Raw genomic sequence first — 11,768 nt, forward strand, 5'->3', positions numbered from 1 at the left:
CACCTCTACATTTTTCATCGTTAGAAATCAGCACTTGCATTTCTTTCGATGTCTGTACATGGTATAGAGGACGTTTTGTGTTTACTGCATGTTTTATACAGCAAGTCCACATCGGCAGACGTTTGAAAGATGTTAATCAATCATTTTCAAAGCTAGATCTCGTCCGACTGCAGTAGGAAAGATGTAGAAATTGATTAAAATCAAGTGTGAACCGAGGTACCCCCTGAATTTCAAGATGGCGAGTGGCGCTCCTTTACTCCTTTTATATATACAGTAAATATGACATTTTTAAAACATGCTAAAACATGCTAATTTCACAAATTTTTATTTTTATTTTAATGAGGGTATTCAGACACACCTAGAAAAACACATAATACACAAAATATAGCATCCTGTAACCAAGCTCCTATGTGTTTTTCTGCTCCCCCGAATTGAGAGAAAAAACTATGTGATAAAGTTTCTGTGATAGATGCAGCAAAATAGTATGAAGTGACATGGTGGTAGTGAGTATGACGATTTAAAAAAAATGATAAATTAGTGCTTGGTGAATGTGTATTTAGGGACATTTAATTTACAACCCTTTACCATCAGTGAACTGTTTTCATCGCCATTTGTACTCAGCCAAGTGTTACAGTACTAGTTCATTCATTCATTCATGTATTAAAATCTAAATGATGGGAGGAAATAAAAATCTGAATAAAAACCAAATTGAGAAAAAAAGACCTAGAATAGATTCAAATAATTCGACATGTTCCAATCAAGACCTGAGGGGAAAACTTGACAATTTGAGTGATATGATTGAAACTCTATCTCATTTGAACATTTTGGTAAAAATACTTCTGTACATGTGGATAGACCAGTAGTCTCTGAGGAGACTGTAGCTCCACTAGCTGTTTTGTTTTAACAAAGGATGAAAAAAGTAGCCAGGACAATATTAGTTGATGCATATTTTCTTGCACAATCTATTTTGTACTTTGTTAAACCATGCGACATTTTACAAAGTTCAGTTTTGGAAAAGTTGTTCACAAAAAATGATAGAATCTGTACTTGACTCTGATGCCCATCAACCTGATGATCCTGATCGTATGCTTTTATTAAGGCTTCTGTAAATGCATGAGTTTCTATCTTTTTTCCTCCAGCATGTAATATTTTTTATGTAACAAGTGCATTAAAGCATTTTCTTGCAAGGTGCAATGCATTCAAAGGCACACTGAATAACTTCATTGGCTTTCTGTGTCACATAGTCTTTTATAGACTGCTGTACCTCATCTAATGATGTATTCAGGGTGAAGCGTAAGGACGTGAATTTACCATCAGACAGTTTCATACACTTGTTTAGCTTTTCTCGATAATATGAGGGTCGTCTCCAGTAGTCACATACAGTTCCTTAGGATGACTGACTCAGACAAAACTCTGTATTCTGACTGGATTGCTCTGAAAAATTTAATAAGTTTTGATAAGAGATATTGTAAATGTTGAAGACGACATAATTCTGACTATAATCACTATACTCACTATAATCAGGACACTATGACTATAGCTGTCAAATTTCATTGACTTATTCCTTTAACCATTTAACACAGAAACAAGAAAATTAAAAAAAAATGTTTTTGCAGATGTCACAGTCAAGGTCACAAGGTCATTGACCTTGGTGTCATTTGAAAGAACTTAATTAAGTAAGCATGCCAAATATGAAGTCTCTATCTCCCATGGTTCAAAAGTTATGGTGAAGGTTAAAGTTGACAACAGACAGACAGATAAACAGACAAACAGACAGGACAAAAACAATATACACCTCAGATCTACCGATCTGGGTGCATAAAAAAGAAGTCTGTGTGTCAATGTTCAGTAGTAATACCCCCACTCTAATAAAAATATATGCTCTCAATCTCATAATGGGTTTTGGTGAAATAAAGGTTTTTATTTTTAATTGGAACTTCATAGGGATTTTCAAAAATGTCTTGAATTTTCAATAAACTGTAAATGCAGAAATAATCATTGGATATTCATTTTCATTTATTTTGTTGTTATAGGTACCAGTACTACTGAGTTTTACTTTGGAAACAACAAAATTTAATGCCTGGAAACTTTTTTTAGGTGACAAATCAATGAAATTTTATCCCTACTAAAATTTGTGCTTCTACAAAAGGATGAAAATATCTCATGTCAGATATGAAAAGACAAAGTGTCATTAACTTCTTTTTCCGTCCTAATTAATTTACCAACAGATATTTTATTAGTTTGAATTTTAATTTAGTCATTACATAGAGAAATTAAGCTTAAAATATTCAAAAGTACATGACCAACATATGGTGCAGAGCACCAACATATGGTGCAGAGCAATGGATGAATACAGATAGCAACAGTTTACCTTATAGTAAACCAAATTTGTAAAAATAAATAAACTAGATATGTACCTTCCACCCCTGAGGTGTGTTGAGAAACAGCTGGACACTGTTCATTGTCACATTCTATTTTCTCTTCAATATCCTCAGTACCAAGCTTAAAAAATTCAGCTGAAATAACAAAAAATATGATTTACATCATTTACATGACAATGTGATAGTCAGTAATGCAGACAAAAGTAATCTATTTTCAAAATTATAGCCCTTACTCTAGCTTCTTATACTTTAATGAATATTTATCATTTTATATATTGTATTTATATTTTAATTTATTTTCTCTTTTTATACACGAGTGGGATTTTATTTCTAAATAATTTGATCACTAGGAATAGTATTCTCACTATTCTGGCCTCAGAGCAATACAGTAAAACACAGATCAACTTATAAAAATCTACAGGATTTCAACCTCACTTTCACAAGAGGAACTAATTCATATGTATAGTTTAAAATAGAGTTTGATTGGCTGTTTTATTTCTCCATTTTTTTTGTTTTTGGACAAAGAGAGTATATGGGATGTGTTAATTGGGTTGTAATTTAACTGCCTATATGATTACATGAAGCCCCTTTTAAAAACTTTCCACAGATTCCTTGATATAAATGAAGTAATCATTTACAAAACTGTTTATGTACTCTGATTTTTTTTTGGTAGGTACATCTGTAGTTTTGTTGTTGTGTAATTTAGCACATTGAAGACCAACTTCAAAATTTATTAGTGCTTTCTGTTGTACTTGTGCAGTAAACATATAGCAAGATCATTTATTCATTGCTTTATAAATTTTCAATCCTAAACTAAAAGATGTTAATCTCCGAGAAATGATAAGCCTTAATTTTTTAAAATATTGCAGACAACATGCATTTCCTTATTAATAAGAAAAATCCTCAGATTGGATGGAGGGGGGAAGGGGCTTTGAGTTTTTATTAGTGTCCTGGACATTCATATAATAGGTGTTGTTTGTGGGTTATGCAATATCACATGTATACAATGTACCAACCTTGAACCTATCATCAATGATCAACCTCAATATCCACTTTAGTGGAGTAAGTTTTTCTGTGCCTTTCAGAACGATTCCTTCATAAACCTGCAATTTAATGAGAGCTGTTAAATTTTTCTTGCATTTCAACAGATATCCATTCTAATTGAATGGGATCACAGGCACCCTGAGGTTACTTATTTTTCTTTAAATAAAAAATATAACCCCTACCTTAAAAAGAAAATCATTGTGCATGCGGATAGGATTCTTTGAGATCTAATATGTACACATGAGCTTTGAAGACACTTATGAATTATATTTATTTTTTAATTAATGTACATATTGTAGTCTAGTAACTTACTCGAGTCGATGGTGTACTACACCTATATGTGATATGATTCATAATAAAAATCATATTGATATCCTTTAGACTCTCCTATCAATTTTATTTTATGCAGCTTTGTCAATTTGAATGTCATAGCTCTCCACTTTATTTAGCAAAATATATATGGAATGTAAATTATATGTAAATCTACATTGAATCAATATTCTCTCATATATTACACCAGAAATTCTTAAAAATCATCTGAGGACCAATCAAAATTGTATCCATGTATAAGATAATGTTATTGTAGTGTTCATTATATATCACCAGATCACTTACCAACAGGTACAAGTATCCTCTCTTGTAGCCATATCTCTTTGGAAACGGGGCAATTAACTCCTCTGTCTGGTTTCTCCTTCTGGTGGTGGGTGCAACGGGTGTGAACATCGCCTAGAGTCTTGTACCAGTAAGTACAAAGACTATTTCTGTGACTCGTTTGACATATTTTGAAATTTACATACTCTTTTGTAACTTTGGTAAAGCAAGAGAACGCCCTCGGGTATTGTCACTTGATGTTGTTTAGGGACAGATTGACAATGCACCAAGTGTGACAATATTTTTTTTTCGACATGAATATATACTTTCTGTAAGTCTTCCACATGCAACAGAAGTGCATGACCTTGAAAAGTCAAATCTTTCACCATGCCTGGAAGCTGCCATATTCATGCATGTACCTTATGTGTCTCATTCCCTAGAGAGTACCGTAAAGGGAGATAACTATGCTGAAACTTCAAGTTTATGTCTCATGAAAGGCATTTTTAATGAATTAAACCTGTTAATTGTTTGATTTTATTTTGAACAATTATTTCTATTTATAGATCAACATTAATGAAAAATAACAATCAGTTAATAAGCAGCATTTGTCTTTTGTTTATTGTGTTTATGTTAATTTTCACCCAAATTTCTCTGATAATTTAATACTGATTAACTACTCAAAAACGACAGATTTTCTCAAAACCCAAACAATTCCAATTGCATAGAGAATTCAAACATACTTAACTTTTTAATTAATTTTGAATTTAAAAATAATAAGCGTCCTAACCCTGTTTAATATGAAGATTTTTATGGTACCTTTATATCCGAAACGATATTTCTGTCAAAAGAGACATTTTTGACGGGTTGCTATGGCAACATTGCATGTTTGACAAGAATTTTTTTTTTATCAAACATAAATTATAATCTTGAATTTTTATATTAAATAAGTAGTTTATGTGTAAATGATTGTTTTTGGCTCTAATACTGCATCGAAATTGAATGAAATTCCCCCTTTATTTGCCCTTTCTTATGCTTTATTTTCCTGGTTTTAATGACGGCTCTGTTACTATAAATAGAACAAGCTATCAATTTTCTCACCTCATGATTTTTTATCAGTGATGAGTACCTTATCAATATTTAATGGAATTATGACATTTAAAAATACCTTAAAAATTGATATTTTACAATTCTGCCTGGTTTTCTCATAGAACCACAGTTAAGGAACATGACTTATTGTGCAAATACCAATCTGGGTTCCAACCTGGAGATTCTACTGTTAACCAGTTAGTTGAAATATATGATAAAATTATGTCAAAACTTGACAGAGGCAGAGATATACGCTATAAATTTTGGTGACCTTTCCAAAGCTTTTGACAAGGTATGGCATAAGGGAATGATTTTCAAACTTAAAAACTTTGGTTTTAGAAGTAATATACTGGGTTGGATTGAAGACTACCTTACTGAAAGACAACAAAGAGTGAATTTAGAAGGCTTTTCATCAGCATATAAAACAATAGATGCTGGGGTACCTCAGGGGTCTGTACTGGGTCCCTTCTTGTTTTTGTTATATATAAATGTATATTATATATAAAGATATATCTTGTAATATTCGACTGTTTGCTGATGATACTTCTTTGTTTGCGATTATAGGCAATGATATCAATGCTCCAACAATGTCCCTTACTCAAGATCTTGAAAAGATAAGAAATTGGTCCAAAGCTTGGGCTGTGGATTTTAATAGTGAAAAAACTGTTAATGTTGATTTTACTAGAAAACACATAAGTTATCCTAATATTCAGTTTGGATATGGAGGTGATTATATAAAACAATCAAATACTCATGTTCATTTAGGATTACAATTTCAAGCAGATGGTTCTTGGAATAATCATTGAATATATATGAAAAGGCATGTAAAAGATTGAATATAATTAGGTTACTGAAATATAGTATAGATAGAAATTCACTAATAAGAATTTATTTTGCCTTTATATGACCAATTTTAGAATATGCTGATGTTGTATGGGATAATTGTACCCAAAGTAGTTCAGAATTGCTTGAAAAAGTTCAGATAGAAGCTGCCAGAATTATTACTGGGCTTAGAGTTAATTCATCCAGAACTTGTTTGTATGGTGAACTAGGGTGGGAACCATTATATCTTAGAAGAGAAAAACACAAACTTCAATTGATGTTTAAAATGATTAATGGTTCTACACCTGTTATTTGTATGATTTGATTCAACCATGTTTTCCTGTTCAACATGCATACAACCTAAGGTCTGGATGTAATAACTTATGTATACCAGTTTGTAAAACAATGTCGTACTATAAAGGTTTTATTCCCTCAACCATAAAACTTTGGAACAGTCTTAGTGAAGATGTAAAAAACTCTCCCTCATTACCTATCTTTAAAGCAAAGCTTAAGAATTGGGGTGCAACTAATAAACCTTGTAGGTACTTTAACTTTGGAAATAGAAAAGAAAATATCTTGCATTGTCAGCTGCGAAACAGTGCTAGTAATCTTAATGCACATTTAAAAAATCATTTTTTTTTATCAGATATTCAATCATGTCAAAAGTGTGGATTTCATACTGAAGATACAGAACATTATTTTATCAACTGCCCAACGTATAATGTTGAAAGAAACTTATTGGTAAAAAAATTAAATGATATTGATGTTGTTTTTGAACTAGACACTCTGCTAAGAGGAAAATGTCAATACTCTTATCAAACAAATTGTAAAATATTTTCATATGTACAAGAATTTTTTAAATCTTCTAAGAGACTAAATTAGGGACACTGTTATATTAAATATTCTATTAAATGCATAATATTTTTCCCAAATATTTGTATTATTTTTAAGCTGGAACAGTATGTAAATAATATGTATACAGTTAGGGGGTTGTCATCTTGTTTGAAACATAACATTGATTAATAATACTAATTGTGAATCTTTATTTTTCATTGTAATTTTATTGATTATCATGTACAGGTATTATTACTTACTGTATTTTGACCTATTATACAAGGAGAGGGCTTGCCTGTTGCCCAATCCTTATTGAATTACTCAATAAAATATGTTTAAAGTATATTCATTGATAAAGTATTTTGACCTTTTAATTCAAATCACTGGGTCATAATTTTTTTTTTGAAAAAACACAATATTCAAAGTCGAAAATAATAAATATATGTAGAATGAACAGGAAATACCATGTTTCTAATTGTATTTGAAAAATATAATATTTTTTAACTGTTCGCAGCACTTTGTCAAAATATTAAGTCACAACGAAAGAGAAATCCATTAAGTGATTTCAACATGTCGCGACATCCCTTTTGCCATCTATTTTGTCCATTACGTATGAAATTAAAATAATTATATCACTTTATATTTGCATGTACGGTTTGCTTATACGAAGAAAAAACAACAACCCTTATTTGACTTTAACTACATGTATATTTAAGGAATACAAGAAAAATATATATTCATAACCCTTGGCCCTGGCGTTTGAAAACTTGTGTAAAATGTAACATAAATATTTTTTGAACCTTATGCACTGTAATAATTGCAATAAATTAGATTATCTGTTGAATTCTAATTGTTCTCAATACTGGATTATTCGAAAAATCATGTCGAGACTAAACAAGAGACACTAAAGTGATTTTTTAGCTGTCCCGACTCCTGATTTGTCCTTATTTTTTGTTGATTAACTATCAACTTGAAGGAGCTTATCAGACATCCTTAATTATAGAGTAGATTTCTAGTTTCAAGCTATATCCTTCACTTAAATATTCCAGGGTTTGATTGATTTATTCCTTTCTGTAAACTTGTATACAGGATATCAAGAAAATATACAAGTTTAATGCTATAACCTTACTCAATTTATCCATTTTATATGGCTCTTGGCTTGCTCACCTTTCCATTTAATGGTATATTTTGGGGATAATATTTTTATCTAAACACAACAAAAGATCAAATGTATCAAATAATAAAAATTTCTTAATGATCTTCAATATATTAATTGTCAGAAATCCTCAGAAACTCTTCTCTTCACCTGAAAAAAAAAAGATAAATGCAACTTCATTTTAGAATCCTTGCTATCAAATAAAACGGAAAATTTCAAGAACCAGTATAATTAAAGTACTGATATATATGCTTACTTTTTGACAACCTTCTTTCAGTGCGAACCTTGTCTGCAATTCTTTTCTGGCACTCTTTCGGGTGTACGTCCTGGATTCTAACCACTATTCTCCTCCCCTCTTCAGTTCTTTCAAGCCGTTCAAGATCTTTGTTCTAGATTGGTTTGGTTAGGTCTACAAAAGAAATAACACTGAAAACAAATTACTATTTATCAGTACATTTTTTTTGAGTATTTAAAAACTGATTGTATTTGTTTAAATACACTGCTTCTCACCATCAATAAAGTCTCAATGCAGCTTGAGAGTAGTGGCCTCGTCGTGTGAGCTAGAACAGGCGTCTCTTGTGTTCTTGTGGGCATCCATCAAGCTATAACAAGTAATTGTTTTTAGCTCACCTGAGCCGAAGGCTCAAGTGAGCCTTTCTGATCACATTTTGTCCGTCGTCCGTCCGTCTGTCTGTCCATCTGTAAACTTTTCACATTTTCGACTTCTTCTCAAGAACCACTGGGCCAATTTTGACCAAACTTGGTACAAAGCATCCTTGGGTGAAAAGGAAAATTGATAAATTTTAAATTGTTGAAATAAAGGGCCAAGTCCCCTCACAAGGGGAGATAATCAAGAAAAGACAAAAATAGGGTGGGGTCATTAAAAAATCTTCTTCTCAAGAACCACTGGGCCAGAAAAACTGAAACTTAAGTGGAAGCATCCTGGTATAGTGTAGATTCTAAATTGTTCATATCATGACCCCCGGGGGAAGGGCGGGGCCACAATGGGGAATCAAATTTTTACATAGAAATATATAGGAAAAATCTTTGAAAATCTTCTTAAGAACCACTTGGCCAGAAAAGCTGAAACTTATGTGGAAGCATCCTGGTATAGTGTAGATTCTAAATTGTTCAAATCATGACCCCCGGGGGAAGGGTGGGGCCACAATGATAAATCAAAGTTTTACATAGAAATATATAGGAAAAATCTTTGAAAATCTTCTCAAGAACCACTGGGCCAAAAAAGCTGAAACTTATGTGGAAACATCCTGGTATAGTGTAGATTCTAAATTGTTCAAATCATGACCCCCGGGGGAAGGGCGGGGCCACAATGGGGAATCAAAGTTTTACATAGAAATATATAGGAAAAATCTTTGAAAATCTTCTTCTCAAGAACCACTGGGCCAGAAAAGCTGAAACTTATGTTGAAGCATCCTGGTACAGTGTAAATTCTAAATTGTTCAAATCATGACCCCCCGGGGGAAGGGCGGGGCCACAATGGGGAATCTAAGTTTTACATAGACATATATAAAAAAAAATCTTCTCAAGAACCACTGGGCCAGAAAAGCTGAGACTTATGTGGAAGCATCCTGGTATAGTGTAGATTCTATATTGTTCAAATCATGACCCCCGGGGGAAGGGCAGGGCAACAATGGGGAATCAAAGTTTTACATAGATATATATAAAAAAAATCTTTGAAAATCTTCTTCTCAAGAACCACTGGGCCAGAAAAGCTGAAACGTATGTGGAAGCATCCTGGTATAGTGTAGATTCTAAATTGTTCAAATCATGACCCCCGGGGGAAGGGCGGGGCCACAATGGGGAATCAAATTTTTACATAGAAATATATAGGAAAAATCTTTGAAATCTTCTTCTCAGGAACCACTGGGCCAGAAAAGCTGAAACTTATGTGCACATGGAGGGATCATGGTGAAGTGTAGATTTCAAAATGTCTAAATTATGATCAGTGGGGTAGGGTGGGGATGCATTATGTATTTTAAGGGGGAAATCTGGTAAAGAACAGAATGGTCAAAGCTTCTCAGGTGAGCGATATGGCCCATGGGCCTCTTGTCTAATTATGTTTATTGTAATTATTGTATAATTTGATAGTAATGAAACATAGGCATTTAAAACATACCAGAGCAAGTGTATCCTCCAGTTCTTCAATAATGGGTTCCTCAATTTCCCTGACCTTATGAAATAAAAATACATCATAAAATACAAATAAATGCAATTTGATCAAAATTTTCAAGCTTATCTGTGATTTAAATAATGTACAAACAGGATAAAAAACACATCTCATCCACATTTCGCATAACGTTTTCTATGACCTTTGCGATCTTCATCGCGTCAGCTTTATTCTTTGTCAGCAAGTAGTAGGAGTCCTGCGTAGTCGGTCTATAGTTCATCTGTTGTGCAAGGATATCCCTTGCTAGTGGATACTTAGATCTAACCTTTAAGGAGAAGGAATGCATATTTATTCAATTATCTAACTACCTATCTTTCTTTCTATCTATCAATCTAACTTCTTATAAGTAAATTACAGATGTTGCCGTGCCTTTCTGAGTTTTTTTAGCTGATACGTGTTTCGTCTGGTTGGCCGCTTTCAAGATTGACTTGATTGCTTTGTCTATAGCTGATGGGGTTAGCGGGTGCTGGGCTATCAGTCTTTGATGGATAAGTAAGAAACACTTCACTCTTATCCTCTTCTTGCTCGCTTTGAAATCCTGGCAGTCTTGGTCTGATTTGTTCAATGAATATGGCAAGGAATTTCCATATCTCCTCTGATATGACGAGGGTTATTGGGCTAATATGCCCTGTCTTATGCTGAGCAATCTGAAAAAAATTAAATGTCATGAATCTTCCTTAACATGACTGATAAATATCTTTTATCTCAAGAAATCCCCATCCCTGTCCCTCTAAAAAAGAAAAGAAAGCACGAAAAAACTTACAACCGCCACATGGTTTTTGTCCTCTTCTGCACTTCTAATATGTCTAAGTTTCAAGTTGACGAGGGCCCCCACCCTTTGTCCATTGTTGATTAACAAATTCAACATAAAATGATTCCTTGTCAGTCGTTAATGCTCTTCCTCTTAATTCTCCTCGTCTGTCTTTAAGTTTTGAAAAGCCTTGATGTCTTTTGGCTCAATGCGTTCTTCTATAAATATTAAGATATGCACATACCTCTTTAGACTTAAAAGTGTTTAGAAGGAAAATATATTGATTAAATCTGCTTCATTGTAATTATTGCTATTTGAAAAAATACCGTCATCTTCTGCCCTTTTTTCTGTCCTTCAACTGTGGCCTTTGCCCAACGCTTAATCTTTTCCATCAACGAAGTAGCCATGGATCCCTCCATCTCCCCATTGTCGCTCAGGAAAATCCATGAAATCTTTAAGTGAACAACTATTATCAATGTTATATCAATCGGTTTTCATAAGAGATTGATAAAGTTTTACCAAGATAGGATCTCACTGTGCCTGGTGCAAATCATTTCCGGACATCAGGCAACCACTTGTCTCTGATATTTTGAGGAGACAACAAAGAATTCAACACCAAGTCTTCATCCACAGAGGACCAGATGGAAAAGACTTGCTAAGCATGTTGCTAAGCAATCTTCGCTCCCCTATTCTTCTAAAGGCTCATCTGAAAATGCTTTCACTCCCGTTAATGCTCGTTTTTCTGCTTCAAAGAAAATACATTTACCACGTGTTAAAACGTTAAACGTGTTTTACAAACCGATTGCATAAGAATATGCAGCAAATATAACATCAACTGCATACGGAGTATATATATCTCAGTTGAAACGATACGCAAGAGCATGCTCTATATTTCTAAAACGATTAAATTATTGA

The 11,768-nt window shown here is 33.1% G+C and overlaps 1 long non-coding RNA gene across 1 annotated transcript; it reads right to left on the minus strand.

Moving 5' to 3' along the window:
• Positions 1-1,357: 1,357 nt before the first annotated feature.
• On the minus strand, positions 1,358-3,551 carry LOC134277949 (uncharacterized). The gene is made up of 3 exons (XR_009994355.1): positions 3,398-3,551; positions 2,418-2,516; positions 1,358-1,434 (listed from the first exon to the last, which is right to left on the minus strand). It is a non-coding gene; the product is annotated as an uncharacterized LOC134277949 (long non-coding RNA).
• Between the last annotated feature and the right edge of the window lie 8,217 nt (positions 3,552-11,768).

Source organism: Saccostrea cucullata, unplaced genomic scaffold (assembly GCF_032062105.1).
Source record: "Saccostrea cucullata isolate Sc308-1 unplaced genomic scaffold, CSIRO_AGI_Scuc_v1 ctg6857, whole genome shotgun sequence".
NCBI lineage: Eukaryota > Metazoa > Mollusca > Bivalvia > Ostreida > Ostreidae > Saccostrea > Saccostrea cuccullata.